The sequence below is a fragment of the Papio anubis genome, chromosome 17 (genome assembly GCF_008728515.1).
Source record: "Papio anubis isolate 15944 chromosome 17, Panubis1.0, whole genome shotgun sequence".
Lineage (NCBI taxonomy): Eukaryota > Metazoa > Chordata > Mammalia > Primates > Cercopithecidae > Papio > Papio anubis.
This window is the reverse complement of record NC_044992.1, coordinates 21,263,297-21,282,487: the sequence shown is the minus strand read 5'-3', so window position 1 is coordinate 21,282,487 and position 19,191 is coordinate 21,263,297.

The following is a 19,191-nucleotide window of genomic DNA, read 5'->3' as shown; positions in this document are numbered from 1 at the left end:
AGAATTCCTTGAACCCAGGAGCCAGAGGTTGCAGTGAGCAGAGACCACACCATTGCACTCCAACCTGGGCAACAAGAACAAAACTGTCTCAAAAAGAAAAAAAAATCTAAATATTTGAACATTATTTTTATTTTGAAAAACATTATTTTTAAATAACAGTCCATTGTTAAAATGAACTTGTCATTATTGTCAGCCTTTACTATTTGTGCTTAAGTGTACATATTCAAAAGGGTTTCAGTGAGTTATTGGTAAAACTTTAGTGGGGAAAAAAAGTCAAAGAGGGAATCTTAATCTTTATAACCATCATGACAAGCCCTCTTCCCCTTAAGAAACACTAGCTTCTTAGGAAAATAAGAAGGCAATTTAGAGAGTGCAGATAGTTTAACTTTAGCTTTTATTTTCAAAACTGTAACATAGTAAAGGATCAACATATATTAATGTTCCTAATTAGGTTGGTGTTGTGTGTGTTTGTGTGTTTAGATGTTTATAGAAATTTACACAACTTGGGGTGTACGACATTTTTCTTCCACAGCCGTTGGCCCATACTAGCTAAGCAGCCATGATCTGGTTTGTTTTGCACGGTCTGCCTTTTTAAAATTTCTTCTCTTCTTTCTCTCCATCTGACACTCTCCTTTTTTTTTTTTTTTTTTTTTTTTGAGATAGCGTGTTTGCTCTGTCACCCAGTGGCATGATCTTGGCTCACTGCAACCTCCGCCTCCTGAGTTCAAGCGATTCTCCTGCCTCAGCCTCCCGAGTACCTGGGATTACAGGCACCCACCACCATGCCCTGGCTAATTTTTGTATTTTTGGTAGAGATGAGGTTTCACTATGTTGGCCAGGGTGGTTTCGAACTCTTGACCTTGGGCGATCACCCTGACTGGACCTCCCAAAGTGCTAGGATTACAGGCGTGAGCCACCGCACCTGGACTCCACCTCCCTTTCTTATTTCTGTCCTTCTGGTCCAGTGAAAACTGCATAGAGTACCTTCTGTCTTAATGTGCTGGCATGATGCTAGACTTAGGCATGGCGATAATTGATGGCACATGTGATAATGCTGCAAAGGGAGAATTCTCATCGGCTGTTTCACTGAAAGCCTAGTCTTGTGTTTTGACGTAAGGATAAAATGCCAAGCTCACTTTGCTAAGGTAAAAATCACTGGTTTGTGTCTTGTTCTGTATTATTTTGGGGATTATCACAATAATGAATCTGTAGGCTAGATCAGTATCTTGTATTTGAAAAATAATTTTTCCATTTTAATTTTAAAACTTAGGGGGGTCGAAGTTTAAAAACAGAGCTATCAGAATCAACTCCCCAGTACCATATTCTACAAGATGCATGGTTGGTTAATATTCTTACACAAGCTATAATTCTGTGGGTACTCAACAGTAGCAGGAAATTTAATTAGATGAAATTTGCAAACTAGTATTCATCATTACTATACTCAAAAAAGATTTTTTTAAACCACTAAATTAAATGATATTTAACATTTTTAAGCCTTCTTAGAGGGGGCTACACTGAAAGATTTTTGGAAAATTTATTCCTGTGGCACGTGAGGCTAATGCTGTTTTACCTCTCACAATGTCCAGGATTTTTTTCTAACACATATCATAGGGAGAACACTATCAGAGGCAGTCTAATTGAGTAATCATTGTTGAATAACCTCAGTGAATAGGAGAATTGATATATGCCTTATTTATTAAATAGTGCTACTTTCTCCACTTAAAATAGCAAATAGTACCTAGTACTCAGGCTGGATATTTAATTTTTTAAATAAATAAATGGATGTTCAGAAATGTATATTAATAATTATACTTCTAATGAAAATTTACTTCTGAAACACATAAATATATGCATTATTTGTGATGTGGCAGTTTAGGAAGGAGGAGGAGGAGCTTCATAGCCTATATTGTATTAGATAGAAGTAGGACACAGGATCTGGGAGAATAAACAAATATGTAAGACAAGAAAAAGAAGTAGGACACACAAGATAAGAGGGATCTTATTTTTGTTGCCTGATCATTTGGGAGTAAAATTTTAAATAATGTTCTTTTTTTTTAAAAAAAACTTTTTTTTTTTTTTTCTTGAGCCAGAGTGTCAATCTGTTGCTCAGGCTGGAGTGCAGTGGTGCGATCTCAGCTCACTGCAATCTCCACCTCCCAGGTTCAAGCGATTCTCATGCCTCACCCTCCCAATTAGAAGAACTTCATTTCCAACCAAAGAACAGGCCACACAGCCACCAGTTTGGGGTCTTGAGCAGAGAGAGAAAACAAATAGGTGGTTTGTGAGAACTCTGAATTATGTAGAAAACCAGCTTTTTGTGTATTACCCTTTGTCAAAATTCAGTTGCCTTATTAATTAAAAGTAGGATTCCTTTGCAATTCTTCCATGTACATTTAAATTATATCAAGTTGACTCTTGAGAAGAAAAAAAATTATAAGCAACCTACTTGTATAATGCGTCTTTGTTAGTTGTAAACCACGAGTTGTGTGTGTGTGTGTGTGTGTGTGTGCGCGCTTCTTTTGAGAAACGGAGTCTCGCTCTGTCGCCCAGGCTAGAGTGCAGTGGCATGATTTCAGCTCGCTGCAACCTCTTTCTTCTGGGTTCAAGCGATTCTCCTGCCTCAGCTTCCCATGTAGCTGGGACTACAGGCGTGCACCACTATGCCCAGTTAATTTTTGTATTTTTAGTAGAGACAGGGTTTCACTATATGTTGGCCAGGCTGGTCTCGAACTCCTGACCTCAGGTGATCCGCCTACCTCAGCCTCCCAAAGTGCAGGGATTACAGGTGTGAGCCACTGCGCCTGGCTGATAGTTTTTAAAAAGTTTCTATAATTTATTTTTGGTTCTATGAGATTATAATTAAACCCCAAATTACATATTTTATTTAAAAAAAGCCAAAATATTTTTAGTCATTATTATAGTAACTGAAATTAAGTAAAGAGTTACTTTTAAAAAGAAATTTTCAAAATAATTACTACTTTAGAAATAAATTGGTTGGGCATGGGAGCACGGCAGGTCAAGGATGCAGGAGCTGTGTGACCATGCCGCTGCACCCCAGCCTGGGTGACAGAGCAAGACCCTGTCTCAAAAAAAAAAAAACAAAAAAAAAGAAAGAAATTTAGTATTCATTGCCCTTGTTCTGTCTAGATTACATGTCTGAGCCATAAGCTACTTGTACCAATTTAGTGCTATAAATAGCATCCATGGGCCGGGCGCAGTGGCTCAGGCCTGTAATCCCAGCACTTTGGGAGGCCGAGGCAGGTGGATCACGAGGTCAGGAGTTCAAGACCAGACTGACCAACATGGTGAAACCCTGTCTCTACTAAAAATACAAAAATTAGCCAGGCGTGGTGGCATGTGCCTGTAATCCCAGGGTCTCAGGAGGCTGAGGCAGGAGAATCGCTTGAACTCGGGAGGCGGAGGCTGTAGTGAGCTGAGATCACACCACTGCACTCCAGCCTGGGCAACAGAGCGAGACTCCATCTCAAAAAATACAAATAAAAATGTAGCATCCATGGACTAGTCGCGGTGGCTTAGGCCTGTAATCCCAACACTTTGGGAGGCTGAGCGGGCGGATCACTTGAGATCAGGAGTTCAAGACCAGCCTGGCCAACATGGGGAAAACCCCCTCTGTACTGAAAATACAAAAAAAAAGATTGGCTGGGCATGATGGCACATGCCTCTAGTCACAGCTGCTCAAGAGGCGGAGGTTGCAGTAAGCTGAGATTGCACCACTGCACTCCAGCCTGGGTGACAGTGAGACTTCATCTCACACACACACACACAAAAGCATCCATGGAAATAATTGAAAAAATCACAGTACTAAGCAGAGAGAATAGATTGCTTGTTTCTCACAGACTGGTTATTGAGTTTCTTGTTCTTTCTCAGAGAAAGTTTTGATCATTTCAGAGGTAAACAAGTCTGGTTTGTTTTTACTTATTGTTATAAGTTATTTTGATGTGCCTCCTTGTGTTACCCATCATCCTTAAGCCTCTTTGATTTTTGATGAATATTTATAAAACCTTACCTTAAGCCTATTGGACTTTTGACAAGTGTTTATAAAATCTTTTTTCTTCGCTTTTTCTTTTCTTTTTTTTTTTTTTTTTGAGACAGAGTCTTGCTCTGTAGCCCAGGCTGGAGTGCAGTGCCCCGATCTCAGCTCACTGCAAGCTCCGCCTCCCATATTCACGCCATTCTCCTGCCTCAGCCTCCCGAGTAGCTGGGACTACAGGCACCCACCACTTATCCCCGGCTAATTTTTTGTATTTTTAGTAGAGACGGGGTTTCACCGTGTTAGCCAGGATGGTCTTGATCTCCTGACCTCGTGATGCGCCCGCCTCAGCCTCCCAAAGTGCTGGGATTACAGGCGTGAGCCACCGTGCCCGGCCAACCTTTTTTCTTTTATTGGTGGGAAAGGGGACTATACTAAATACTAGCCCTTCCTGCAGAGTCACAGAGCTGCCTCTTTTCCTCCAAAAGCAGGTAGTTTTGAAATGATAAGAAAGGTCCAGGTTTTCTGTGTTGGTAATCCACTTGCCCTAGGAGGTTGACGAGGGGAGGGGATTCTGGGAGAAGTGTCTGTTGTTTCTGTTGCCTTTGTTATGATTGGAAAGACTTAGAGTGGCCTGTTAAATATTTTATTATAGTCCCTGAGAAAGTAGATTTAATTAAATAACAGTTTTAACCTAAAGTTTTTGAAGAGAAATGCCACTACCATTTTTTTTCTGAGAAGATGACAGCCATCCTCTTGAGTGGTTTTAAATGATGCTAATGTGTATAACCTTATTTTTTTCTTTTTTCCTCCCTCTCCCTTTAAAAGTTGCTTTTCCTTTCTCTGTTGTCAGTCACAACATGCTTCTCCTTGAATCTCTCAGCTGGCCTTGACTCGTGAATTTACTTATGCTTTCACTCTTCTTTAATACATACATTACTTGCAAGCAGTGAATTGAAAACAAGATTAAAAAAAAAGACCATCAATCAACTGTGATTGGACAGTTTCTTACTTTGTGTTACATTTAACTGTTCTTTTGACAGCCCAGTTTTGAAAGCCAGGTTCGTATGGAAATACTCTCACTCCACTTGGACTGCTTTTGGAAATAGCATACTGCTTCATCTGTATGTTTATTTTAGTGCGTTCATAATATAACACAGTCAGCATAATGTCTCATCTCCACTTAGCCAAAGATTGAGTTTTCTTAAAACAAAACAAAACAAAACGTAACAACAACAACAAAATGGGAGGGAGGGAACAATTTTTGTCAGCATTGTTTAATACTTAAATCTTGGTGCCAAATATAGTTACAACATGGGTCTATTAAGAGATTAAACAAGGCCAGGCGGGTGGCTCACGCCTGTAATACCAGCACTTTGGGAGGCCGAGGCGGGCGGATCAGTTGAGATCAGGAGTTCGAGACCAGCCTGGCCAACTTGGTGAAATGTCTTCTCTACTAAAAATACAAAAATTAGCTGGGCGTAGTGGTGGGCACCTGTAATCCCAGCTACTTGGGAGGCTGAGGCAGGAGAGTGGCGTGAACCCGGGAGGTGGAGTTTGCAGTGAGTCACTGCACTCCAGCCTGGGTGATACAGCAAGACTCAGTCTCAAAAAAAAAAGTAGTGAGAGGTTAAACAATAATTTAGTCAACCATATACTCTTAGAGTCATTCTGCTATCCTTGTCCCTTCTAGAATTATTCAGTTGCAGGAATTATGATATGAAATAAGGATTTTCTGCACAGGTAACTTTGTTTTCATAGTGGTAAAATAAGGACCTGTTTACCTTTGTTTTCTGCAAACATTACTTATATTGAGACTTTTAATCTTTTCTTTTTAGCGGGGGTAAGAAAGTTGTAAATAGACGCTGAGCACTGGGTAAGGGAATGCTTTTCCTGGCAGTTCATTTGGGAGGTAAGAAGGGAAGAAGCCACAGCAGCAGTAGTGTTACATTAAGTTTTTGTGATGTGTAGGAATGTGGAAGTCAGTGCTTGGGATCAGTAGTGTTTCTAATTCTTTCAGTTCATATGTAGCAAAAATAACTTGCAGCAAACTTTCGTGCACCGTAATGATTTTATGTGTGTGTGTGTGTATATATATATGTATATTTAAAACAATATATATTTTGTTTTAGAAATAAATTTTTCATTAGAGTTTGCCTCCAGTTTTTGTTTTTTTAAAAATACCCTGGGCTCATCCCTGTAATCCCAGCACTTTGGGAGGCTGAGGAGGGAGAATCGCTTGAGCCCAGGAGTTCTAGATCATCCTGGGCAACATAATGAAACCTCATCTCTACAAAAATTTAAAAAGTAGCCAGCGAAGGCCGTGTGTGCCTATAATCCCAGCTACTCATGCGGCTGAGGTGGGAGGATTGCTTGAGCCCGGAAGGTCAAGGCTGCAGTTAGCTATAATTGTGCCACTGTACACCAGCTCGGGCAACAGAGCAACACCCTGTATCAAAAAAAAAAAAAAAAAAAAGTGTCCTGATTTCCCCCCATCAATGAAATAATCAGCTGCTTAGCCCAGTTCTCCAGGTTGTATGCTATAATAAACTTAAAGAAGGAAATTTTCCTTTAAAAACAAAACAAAACTGAACAAGTGAAAGGCTTAATCTCCTTCTAACTTCTAGTTAGAGAAGATAACAGGAAAACAATGTTTTCTTTCCTCAGTGACTCTAAAGAACATTTTATTGTTGAATATGGAGATGTAAGACAAACAATGTAATGTGCAACATTTGGTTTTAATGCAGAAATGTGTGGTTTAATCAGCTTTATAAATTGATTTCAGGAAATATGAGATTATTTTCAAATGGTTTACCTTTGTTTTCTGCTAACATTACTTATATTGAAACTTTTAATCATTTCTAGATTAATACTATAAATTACATTTTAATACATATAGAATATTTTGTGTTTAGAAATTTTCAATCTTTTCCTTTGAATGTATAGCACCATTTTTTCTGACACGGTTAGTGCTTATTTTAGCCTTGTCTTGGTACTTCACAATAACTGTAAAAAGCAAAGAATTGGACAAAGGACTGCAGATGTTTCCGGTACCTTGACCCCTTAAACAAAAGCTGACGTTTAATTGTTGTTTTTAGCATTTTTTTTCGTGTAGTTTACATTGAAATACCTTTTCCAGTGTGCTCCTGGGAAGATGAGACATTATGTGTGTTGGTTTCTCCCCTCTACATGCACTAATGACTCTATTTATTTATTTATTTATTTATGGAGAGGGAGTCTCGCTCTGTTGCCCAGGATGGAGTGCAGTGGCGACATCTTGCCTCATTGCAACCTCTGCCCCCCAGGGCCAAGCAATTCTCTTTCTCAGCCTCCCAAGTAGCTGAGATTATATAAATATATATATATAATATATATGTGTGTGTGTGTGTGTGTATATATATACTATATATATAGAGAGACACACTTTATTTTTTTTAAACCAATCAAGTCTAGCCTGGATTTTGCTCTGATTGTTTTTTCATTTCTAGTGGTGGGACAGTCTTACACTTACAACTTACTTTGTATCATGAAAGCCTGACACATAAAACAACTAAACACAATGCATATTTTCTTTAAAATAGAATCTTAAAGTGGTGCTGTTTAGGTGGTAGATATGACTGTATATGTACTTTGATTTTATGGTTTTTTTTTAATGTGAGACAGAGTCTTGCTGTGTCGCCCAGACTGGAGTGCAATGGCACGATCTTGGCTCACTGCAACCTCCGCCTCTGGGATTCCAGCAATTCTTGTGCCTCAGCCTCCTGAGTAGCTGGGATTATAGGCACCCACCATCATGCTCGGCTAATTTTTGTATTTTTGTAGAGACAGGGTTTCACCATGTTGGTCAGGCTGGTCTTGAACTCCTGACCTCAGGTGATCTGCCCACCTTGGCCTCCCAAAGTGCTGAGATTACAGGTGTAAGCCACCGCGCCTGGCCTATTTTATGCTTTTTAATGTTATTTTAAAACTTCATAAATGTATTCTTCCCCTTTTCCCTTTCCCCTTTTTCTCCATTTTAAAGTGTTATGTACAAAAGTTGCCCAGTATACCATCAGAAAGTACTTTTATCCTATATGGTCTTCCCATGTAAAATACTAGCCAGCTTTTCTTTTTACATTAGTGTCCCTCTTATTTGGCACATTTACCCTATTATTAGCACCTTTTTGCATGCATATATGTAGAATTATCTCTTGCTCATCATATGTTTAAATGTCACTAGGCAGGGAAGAATATACTATTGGAATATTTTTAGTTTGTCTCTCTGTTTTGTCTGTCAGGATAATACTGGACACTGCTTACTCCAGAAACATGGGTGGAAGCTGGGCCAGGGATTGGGGAAATCTTTTCAGGGTAAGTCTTTACATTTACCAGAGAAAAAGAAAGAAAACTGTTTCTGATGCAGATCTTGTACCTGAATACATTTGTTGTCTTTTTAAAAAGGTGCTTGGGTTTTCCTGCTTCCCTGCCTTTCTATCCTTAGTCTATTTTTCCTATAACTGTATTTTAAGTCACCGTTAAGCTTCTATATTTGCCATAATTTGCAAGAGTAAGCTGCTGTGTCATCAAAACTTTCAAGTCAAACATACTGTGTGTGGCTCAACCTGTTTTAAATTTTTTGTTTGTTTTTTTGGTGGAGGTGATGGGTGGGTGGAGTGAAAGGGATGCAGAGTGAAAGGGATGCAAAACATCAGAGTATGCTTTCTTTGTACTATTTCATAATGTATTGTGGCTTCAGTATTATAAAGAGAATCATCCAGTAGCAGAGTTTAATTTTTATCGTTTTAAATTCTCCCTGAAGCTGGTGATTGCCTTGCCTCTTTTGCACTGCAATAAGAAATCTATGTAGTGGTAGAAAGAAAAATTAACCCCCATGAAACATAAAATGAAAGCAGGGGTTTTTAAGGGCTCTCTAAGCAGAGAGGTTATTTCTCAGGTCCCTATCAAGGTCTGGAAAATGTATGGCTTAAAGATTCCATTGCATTTGTTACACTGTTTAACTATACCAGTCATTTGGATTATTTCAGCTTCTGAGTTCTTGCTAGTTGGAAACCAAGCAACTGCATTCAGTTTTTAGCTGTCTCGGATTCAAGAGCTGCTCTTTGTTCTTTGCAGATGTGATGTGAATGCTGCCTCCGAAATTATGGGAATCATTGTGTCTCTACATCTGGTCATGGGGGAGCTTATTGTATAAGGGTATCTTTGGGGAGAAGTGTGCTACTGTTGACGAATTCTTTGAATTTTGGAAGTGGATTTTGACAGTTTGAATGCTGAGATCTGATCAATTCGAGTGTGTTGAGAGGAACAAGGACAGGTGTAGTGGTTCATGCCTGTAGTCCTAGCAATTTGGGAGGCTGAGGCAGGAGGATTGTTTGAGGCCAGGTGTTCAAGACCAGCGTGGGTGACATAGCAAGACCCAATCTCTATTTAAAAAAAAAAGAAAAAAATTAATTAATTAAAGAGAGAGAGAGGCCGGGCGCGGTGGCTCAAGCCTGTAATCCCAGCACTTTGGGAGGCCGAGATGGGCGGATCACGAGGTCAGGAGATCGAGACCATGCTGGCTAACACGGTGAAACCCCGTCTCTACTAAAAAATACAAAAAATTAGCCGGGCGAGGTGGCAGGCGCCTGTGGTCCCAGCTACTCGGGAGGCTGAGGCGGGAGAATGGCGTGAACCCGGGAGGCGGAGCTTGCAGTGAGCTGAGATCCGGCCACTGCACTCCAGCCTGGGCGACAGAGCGAGACTCCGTCTCAAAAAAAAAAAAAAAAAAAAAAAAGAGAGAGAGAGAGAAACCAAGAGGACAGGGCTTGAAATACAGGACATTTTGGTTATTAAAACCTTTACTTTTTAAAATCTACTTCTGCAAATTCAGTGATGACAAATGGGAGATGCTCAATAAGTATATTTGGATGGACTATTCATCACTAAGCATTAACCTATTCTTTTGGGGAGTTAGAAAGATTCGATTACCTTTAAACTCGTTTTCCACTGGCACAGGAATTCTTTGCAAACAATACAAAGAATACTCTGATTAAGAGCAATTTGTATGGTATAGGCCACAGATTGGTGTTTGTTTGTTTGTTTGCTTTGAGACGGAGTCTCGCTCTGTTGCCCAGGCTGGAGTGCAATGGTGCGATCTTGGCTCACTGCAACCTCTGACTCCCGGTTCAAACAATTCTCCTGCCTTGGCCTCCTGAGTAGCTGGGATTACAGGCGTGTGACACCACGCCTGGCTAATTTTTGTGTTTTTAGTAGAGATGGGGTTTCACCATGTTGGTCAGGCTGGTCTCGAACTCCTGACCTCGTGATCTGCCGGCCTCAGACTCCCAAAGTGGCGGGATTACAGGCGTGAGCCACCGCACCCAGCTAGACCACAGATTTTGTAAGACCCCAGGAGGGAGAAGATAATGAGGACTGAAATAGAGATGACTTTTTGATAGAATTTGTCCCAGTGGTTTGCATAGGGTAAGTGTTGGGTTGAACTGAATGGAGGTGATTGCTTTAGAAGAAGGACAGAAGACTAGATTTGCTTTTCCCTCCAATTTGAAATACCTCTTCTATTCCAGGACGCCCAGGAGCATTGTTTTTACTCTCTTTGTTCAGGCACACAAAGTGGGGCCATTTCATAGTGGCTAGCAAATCTGTTTGAATCCTAGAATTTTTCATTTTAAGCATCAGAGACTTTAACGTACAACTAGAACTTGCAGAGAGGAAAAGAGGGGGAAGAGATAGATAATGTATTTAAGAAAGCATAGGTAAGTGGCCACTCACCTACTTTGAGTGATCCAAAATTATTATCAATTTTTTTTTTAAGGAGATTTTAGGCAGGGTGCTGTGGCTCATGCCTGTAATCTTAGCACTTTGGGAGGCTGAGGCAGGAGGATCACCTGAGCTCAGGAGTTCCAGACCAGCCTAGGCAACATAGCGAGACCCCATCTCTGTCTTCTCTTACACCCCCCCACCAAAAATTAGTTGGGCATGGTGGTGCATGCCTGTGGTCCAAGTTACTCAGGAGCCTTGAGGTGGGAGGATTGCTTGAGCCCAGAAGGTTGAAGCTGCAGTGAGCCGTGATTGTACCACTGCGCTCTAGGCTGGGTGACAGAGTGAGACCCTGTCTCAAAAAAAAGAAATAAAAAAGAACAGTTTAGAATGTTGGTTCTCTTTAAGCTTTGAGCTTCTTGAAAAGAGGAATTAGGTTTTCTCTATATTTTACCTCCATCTCCATGGTAACAGGTGTATATATATTAAGTACTCAATAATACATGAATCTATTCATTTAAAAATATAAGGGAAATTTAAAGCTCATTTGAAGTTTCTTTTTACTTTTTAATTGTTAAAAAACACATAACATAGCCAGGTGCAGTGGCTAGCACCTGTAATCCCAGCGCGTTGGGAAGCTGAGACAGGAGATTACTTGAGGCCAGGAGTTGAGACCAGCCTGGGTAATATAGCAAGACCCTATCTCTACAAAAACAAAAATTAAAAAATTGGCTGGGCTTGGTGGCATACACATGAAGTCTCAGCTACTAGGGAGGTTGAGGTGGGAGGATCACTTGAGCCCAGGAGTTGAGGGATGCAGTGAGCTATGATTTGGCCATTGCACTCCAGCCTGGGTGACAGAGCACAAGGCCCTGTCTCTGTTAAAAAAAACAAAAAACAAAACAAAACAAAATCCCCCTTTCCAAAACACATAGCATAAAATTTACCATCTTAACCATTTTTAAATGTACAGTTCTGTACGTTAAGTATATTCACATTCTTAGTGTTGAAGTCCATCTGTTTTAAATGGTTAGTGTCTTTTTTCTCCAAAAAGAATGGAGCCTTATTCTGTTTCCAACATTAAGAATTGAATTTGTTTGTTTCATAACTGGCTGTTTATTTCCTAGTGTCAGATTCAACAGTGTGCAGGCATTGTGCTGGTTTCTCTTGCGTGTCTCCTTCTGTAGCACCCACATAATTTTACCTAGAATATATCCACATTTATAGCATATGGAAGCAATTTATGACAGATTTCTTTGACTGTACTAAACCTTTGCTATAAATAACCACTTAAGAAAGCCCTGTCACTCTGGTGTAAACAGTCATGCCTTCTTGTTTTTTTGTTTTGTTTTGTTTTGTTTGAGACGGAGTCTCACTCTGTCACCCAGACTGTAATGTAATGGCGCGATCTTGGCTCACTGCAGTCTCCGCCTCCCAGGTTCAAGCCATTCTCCTGCCTCCACCTCCCAAGCAGGTGACTATAGGCGCGTGCCACCACACCTGGCTAATTTTTGTGTTTTTAGTAGAGATGGAGTGTCACCATGTTGGCCAGGCTGGTCCCAAACTCCTGACCTCGTGATCCACCCACCACGGCCTCCCAAAGTGCTGGTATTATAGGCGTGAGCCACCATGCCCGGCCGCCTTCTTGGTATTTTAAAGACAAGGCATTGCATGTAATTTCTGGGCTTATGCTTTTGTAAGCTCTTTGCATTGACTAGTTTATTGTCAACTTTCCTTTTTATTTGAGTTTAGGACTCTTAACATATCTATCATGCAACCGTCCACTAACATTTTAAGCCTGGTCTCTTTGGGCTTTCTTTATCAAAGGTTTAAAAATTATCTTGACCCATGCAAGGCTTTTGCCAACAAAAGTTGCAGTCCTTGAGGCTCCAATGCCAGTATCTTGTCACTGGATAGATGGGAGAATAGGGTGTGCAGACTCTGGAGTAAAGTTATTTGTGGCAGGATACAAATTGAACTTTGTAAACTGAGTTTATTTTTGTACTTTTATTTTTATATTAATGTTTTGTTCTCCCTTAGTATTTGCTAAAATATTTCAGAAGTTTAAAAAAAATTATCATATGTGGCAGATAAGTGATTGTTAGTATTAAAAAATAAAAGACCTGAAGAAAATATATGTTGACAAGATATCTGAAGGAAACAACACAAAGAAAGTACAACTAATGAGAAATATTATGAACAATTACTTATTGTAGAAGTAAAAATTCAAAATAAAGCAAGAGTGAATGATAGTTGTATTTTGTTGCAGTTGGACTGGATTCAGTTCTGGAAATTGTTTTATAACCTTTTGGCAGCTTTGAAATGAAATGTAGTTCAAAGTTTTTATTTTTCTGTGAAATACATTTAGTCAGTAGGTGTAGCCCAGAAGTGGTGCCTGAACTTTCTTTGTTACATTGTCCAAGAGCTGTTTGATGATTTGGCTGATTCTTTGGTCACAGACAAAAGTTTAGCCTCTGGGAAAAAATAAATGGTGTCTGATATTATTTCATATCTCACCCTGTGTAGAAGGTTCGATCAGTACATTTACACAACCAACAAATATTTACTGACCTAACACTACATTCTAGTTATACCAACAGTAAATACCATAAGACATGGAGAGAGTAGATAAGATGGTTCCTGACCTTCAAGTTTATTTTCCAGTCTCCCAAGCCATGTTTGTTTAAACTGCTGTAGACCTTTGAAGTTTCCTTGAAGCCAAGGATGTTTCCTACTTCTGTGTACTCCTTTCATGCTTAGAATTAAGTATGTGATCAGTCTGAATATTTAATTGAAAAATCGTTTCAACCTCCTTGTAAGTAGGGAGTCTCATTAATTTTTTCATAAAAGTACTTGGTGCAGGATATAAAAGCAGTGTGTGAATATTTGGAAATAGAAGATCTGGGTTTGAGTTTGGCACTACCATTTCCTATAAGTAAAGGGACAAGGTACCACCACTGAATTATTTTCCTCAGCAATAAATGGAAATTAAAATCTCTGCCGATCTTCTTAAAGAGTAATTACGAAGACAAAGTAAGTGAACTCACATTATACAAACTGTAAAAGTGCCATATAAATGCTTATTATTAATACGTATTGTATAGGACATAGTTATTTTAACTGAATTAGAGATAATCCATCCTTAGGTCTTCCAAGACTAACAACAGTACTGGTTAATATGCTTTCTATGTGATAGATGTTGGACTTTGGGATCTGTGCTTTTAATGTTATACGTGTTTTAGGGCCCCTAAATTCCTAATTTTGGTGTTGGTTTCACTAATTCTAAGCTCATTAGTCATCTCTACTTCTGAGTCTAACTTCTAAAATGTCAAACATCTAAAAAGAGCCTCAGTTACTCAGTAGTGGTGTTGGAACACTGAATGACAACCCAGAATTTAAACAGTTGGATCCCCATTGTTGTTCCTTACCCCAAACAGATTCCAGATAAATCAAAGGTTTAAATGTAAAAAATGAAATTATAAAATTATTATGATGAATGATGGTAGAATTATTATCTTAAAAATAATATTTGAATAAGAAAAACTTTTCTAAGCTTAACCCAAAACTTAGAAGCCATAAGACATGGACAAATATGCCTAGTGTTCCATTATTGGAATGCTAAGCATGTGGGAGTTATTCATGGCCTACTGTTCAAGGTCATTGCCAAGGTCTGATTGCAAAAATTAAAAAAATTGCAACCTCGGGCATAAATGGGTTAAGAAAAGGATAAGGCCAGTCACAGTAGCTCACACTTGTAATCCCAGGACTTTGGGAAGCCAAGGTGGGTGGATCACTTGAGGCCAGGAGTTCAAGGCCAGCTTGGGCAACAATAAGACCTCGTCTCTACAAAATATTTAAAAAACAGATTAGCCGGGTGTGGTGGCATGCAGCTGTATTCCTGGCTATTTGGAAGGCTGAGGAGAGAGGATCGCTTGACTTCAGGAGTTTGAAGTTGCAGTGAGCTATGATCCCACCACTGTACTCCAGCCTGGGCAACAGAGCAAGTCTGTCTAAAAAAAGGAAAGGATAAATTTGGTTATATTTCATCATAACAAAGTCAACACACAAATAGATTGGGAAAAATATCTGTAATATCTCATTATAGGCAAAGAACAACTTTCCTTCAGGTATTTATCAGTTTGAGAAAGACCTAAATATAATAGAAAAGGGGAAATGATATGAATGCCGTGTACAGAAAGGTAATACAGATGGCCTTTACTTTTTATTATTTATTTTTTTGAGATGGAGTCTTGCTCTGTCGCCCAGGCTGGAGTGCAATGGTGCAATCTCAGCTCACTGCAACCTCCAGTTTTCAGGTTCAAGTGATTCTCCTGCCTCAGCCTTGTGAGTTGCTGGGATTACAGGCGTGAGCCACCATACCTGGCTAATTTTTTTGTATTTTTAGTAGAGATGGGGTTTCACCATGTTGGCCAAGCTGGTCTTGAACTCCTGACCTCAGGTAATCCACCCACCTCAGCCTTCCAAAGTGCTAGGATTACAGGCATGAGCCACCACGCCCGGCCACAGATGGCCTTCAAACATATGAAAATATTCTGAACCAGTCTCATAGTAAGAGATGTGCATATTAAACTATAAAATGTTAGCTTGGTAAGATTATGGGAAAATAGGTACTTACATCATAGCTGAGAGAATATAAATTGGTGAACGCCACTACAGAGAACAATTTAGATTACTTAAAAATTAAAATGGATGTATTCTTGAATCCAGCAATTTTTTTTTTTTTTTTTGAGACAGTCTTGCTTTCTTGCCCCGGCTGGAGTGCAGTGGTGTAATCATAGCTCGCTGCAGCCTTGATCTCCTGGGCTCTAGTGATCCTCCTGCCTTAGACTCCTGAGTAGTGGGGACTACAGGTGCACACCACTATGCCTGACTAATTTTTAAGAAACTTTTTGTAGAGACAAGGTCTCACTATGTTGCCCAAACTGGTCTCAAATTCCTGGGCTCACGCGATCCTCCCACCTTGGATTCCCACAGTGCTGGGATTACAGGTGTGATCCACCATGCCTGGGCTAGTCATGAAATTTTTTTTTTTTTTTTGAGATGGAGTCTTGCTCTGTTGCCTAGGCCAGAGTGCAATGGCGCAATCTTGGCTCACGGCAACCTCTGCCTCCCGGGTTCAAGCAGATCTCCTGCCTCAGGCTCCTGAGTAGCTGGGATTACAGGCGCCCGCCACCACTCCTGGCTAATTTTTGTATTTTTAGTAGAGACAGGGTTTCACCATGTTGGTCAGTCTGGTCTTGAACTGCTGACCTCGTGATCTGCCCACCTCAGCCTCCCAAAGTGCTGTGATTACAGGCGTGAGCCACCATGCCTGGCCCTATTCATGCAATTAACAAAATTTTTAGGATATAAAATTTTTAAGCATTTCTTCCTGGTTACTAAATAATTAATATAACAACACAGTTACTTCCTGTGTAATAACATATACTTCTTTTGTTGATACCGAAGCAGATTTTTCAAAGTTTTGTTAGTTTCATTTGGAATATATCTCCAGACATCTCACACATCTTTTTAAGAACATTGTATTATGTTCTGGAATTGAAATAAATAAATGTAAAAGTTTTACTTTATAAAATCATTAGCCGAAAAAATGTTTTAGGAGAGATGAACATTCTCTATAGCTTGGGTAGTAAAACTGAGGCATTTTATTGTGAAATATTAAAATGGTGCATTCTGTGGGTGTACAGGAGTGTGCCTGTATATTTATGTTTGTATTTGCTTGACCATGAAGTTAAAAATTTGTGTACAGATAGACTCTCTGAAGAGAAAATGAGTTGCATTTTACTATATTTTAAAAATTTGATATCATGTGCTTATATTACTATTCAAAATATATAATTGTTTTAGAAAAGACCTAGAGTAGGCAGAGTGACAGCAGAGTAGGGTTGGGGCATTTCTTTGGTTTTATTTATGTACACCTCCTTCCCAGTCTTGTTTCAGTTAGGAAATAAATGGTGACTATAGTAGAGTAAGGCCTGCATTAGGTAAGTCTCAACAATATTTAGACTACATTTTATGACTAAATGAAAATTAGATGTTTTTTTCCATTAGAGATGAGGTCTTGCTATGTTGCCCAAGCTGGTCTCAAACTCCTGGCCTCACATAATCTTCCCACCTCAGCCTTGCAAAGTGCTAGGATTACAGGCAGAAAATTAGATTTGAATTCTATACAATATAATAGAAACATGTAATGTTACAATTTAGGCCTTATGGTTAAATTCGAATGCTAATTAATATTGCTCTAACTTCTGGCCTGGTGTGGTGGCTCACACCTGTAATCCCAGCACTTTGGGAGGCTGAGGCAGGAGGGTAGCTTGAGGACTGGAATTCAAGACCAGCCTGGACAACATAACAAGATCTGTCTTAACAGAAATGGAAAAATTAGCCAGGTGCGATGGCACATGCCTGTAGTTCTAGCTACTTGGGAGGCTGAGGCGAGAGAATTGCTTGAGCCCTGGTGCTGGAGGTTGTAGTGAGCTGCGATGGACCACTGCACTTCCTGCACTCCAGCCTGGGCAACACAGCTAGACCTGTCTCTATAAATAAATTATGCAAGACCTGTCTCAATCAATCAATAACAATATTTTACTAATTTCTTAAGAAAAATCATTCTTTGAGAAAATATTTTTATTAGTGACATAGATACATTTTTCTGGATAGACTTTGCAGAAGCTAAGTTGTTTTTCTGTCTCACTTTTCCTTTTCTTTCTTTCTTTATTTTTTTGAGATGGAGTTTCACTCTTGTTGCCCAGGCTGGAGTGCTGTGGCACCATCTCGGCTCACTGCAACCTCTGCCTCCCAGATTCAAGTGATTCTCCTGGCTCAGCCTCCCATGTAGCTGGGATTACAGGCACACACCAGAACACCCAGCTAATTTTTTATGTTTTTGGTAGAGATAGGGTTTCACCATGTTGGCCAGGCTGGTCTTGAACTCCTGACCTCAAGTGATCGGCCCGCCTTGGCCTCCCAAAGTGCTGGGATTACAAACGTGAGCCACCGCGCCTGGCCTTACTTTTCCTTGTCAATTCATGTTTTCCTTTGTACAAAGGAAATAACGCTTAATATTTATTATGTGTCAAATACTGATCTAGAGTCTAGATGTTTTGCATTGTCTCATTTAATGAAATAGGTATTAGTATGCTCATTTTATAAATTAAGAGTTTTGGAAAGATTATACAGCTACTGAGTCTCTGCCATTCAAACATATGCCTGACTTTGAAATCAATATTTATACCTTTTCCCTTCTCAGGAAAAGCTGATAGTGAAAATAGGAATAGGTAGGTGGTAGGATAGCAAACATGAAGCTCCCCCAAATCACAAAGCACAGTATGGACTGTCAGAAAGGCTGAGTTATACACACAGCTGGTGTAGCTGAAGGAGCATGTAGCTGTAATCTGTTTTCTGCTAATTAAATGGGCCTTGGAGTCTTTATACAGTTGCCAAAGGCAAGCATAATTTTAGTTATTTACGAACCAGATTTAATAAGGTATGGGCTCAGACCTTTTTAATGGAATAAATATGGACAATAGAGAGGAGGCCCAGATAATAAACAAGATTAGTCAGAATTGGCTGTTGACAGTAAGAGGTTAGGTTTTAGGGATAAAATAGAAAAGGAAAGGGCCGGACATAGTGGCTTACACCTGCAGTCCCAGCACTGTGGGAGACCAAAGCAGGAGGATCGCTTGAGGACAGGAGTTCAAGACTAGCCTAGGTAACATAGCGAGACCCTGTCTCTACAAAAATTAAAATAAATATAAGGATGAAAGGGATTGCAGGAGAGGAGAGGGAATGAGAATGGGGAACTTGCATGCTGTATAGAAAGGGACTACTTGTTTCCTAGTACAGAGATAACCACATTTAAAGGATAAATGAAAAGACCTTAAATGTGAGTTAAGTCAAGAAAAAATAAGAATCAGAAAAGAAGTTGCAGTTCCAGTGGCATGTGCCTGTAGTCCTAGCTACTCAAAAAGGTTAAAGCAGAAGGATCAATTGAGCCTGGGAGTTTGAGCCTGGGCAACAAAATGAGACCCCATTTAAAAATTAGCCAGGTAAGGTTAGCATACACCTATAGTTCTAGCTACTTGGGGGGCTGAGGTAAAAAGATTGCTTGTGTCTAGGATTTGAAGGTTACAGTGAGCTATGATTATGCCACTGCACTCCAGCCTAGGCAACAGGGCAAGACCTTGTCTCTAAATAATAAAAATAATAAAATAATAAAAAATAAAATGCTAAACAGGTTCAAAAGAAGAGTGACTAGGGATGACTTCAGTAAGAAGTCCTGAGGAGAGAGGAATAGATATTCCCAAAGATAGGAGATACTGATGTATACACAGTAATTGCAGTTGACAAAGAATAGGCATAGCTAATTGGAGCCGATTGTGTCCATGGTATAGTGGATTTCATGCATTCTTTGACAGAAGAAA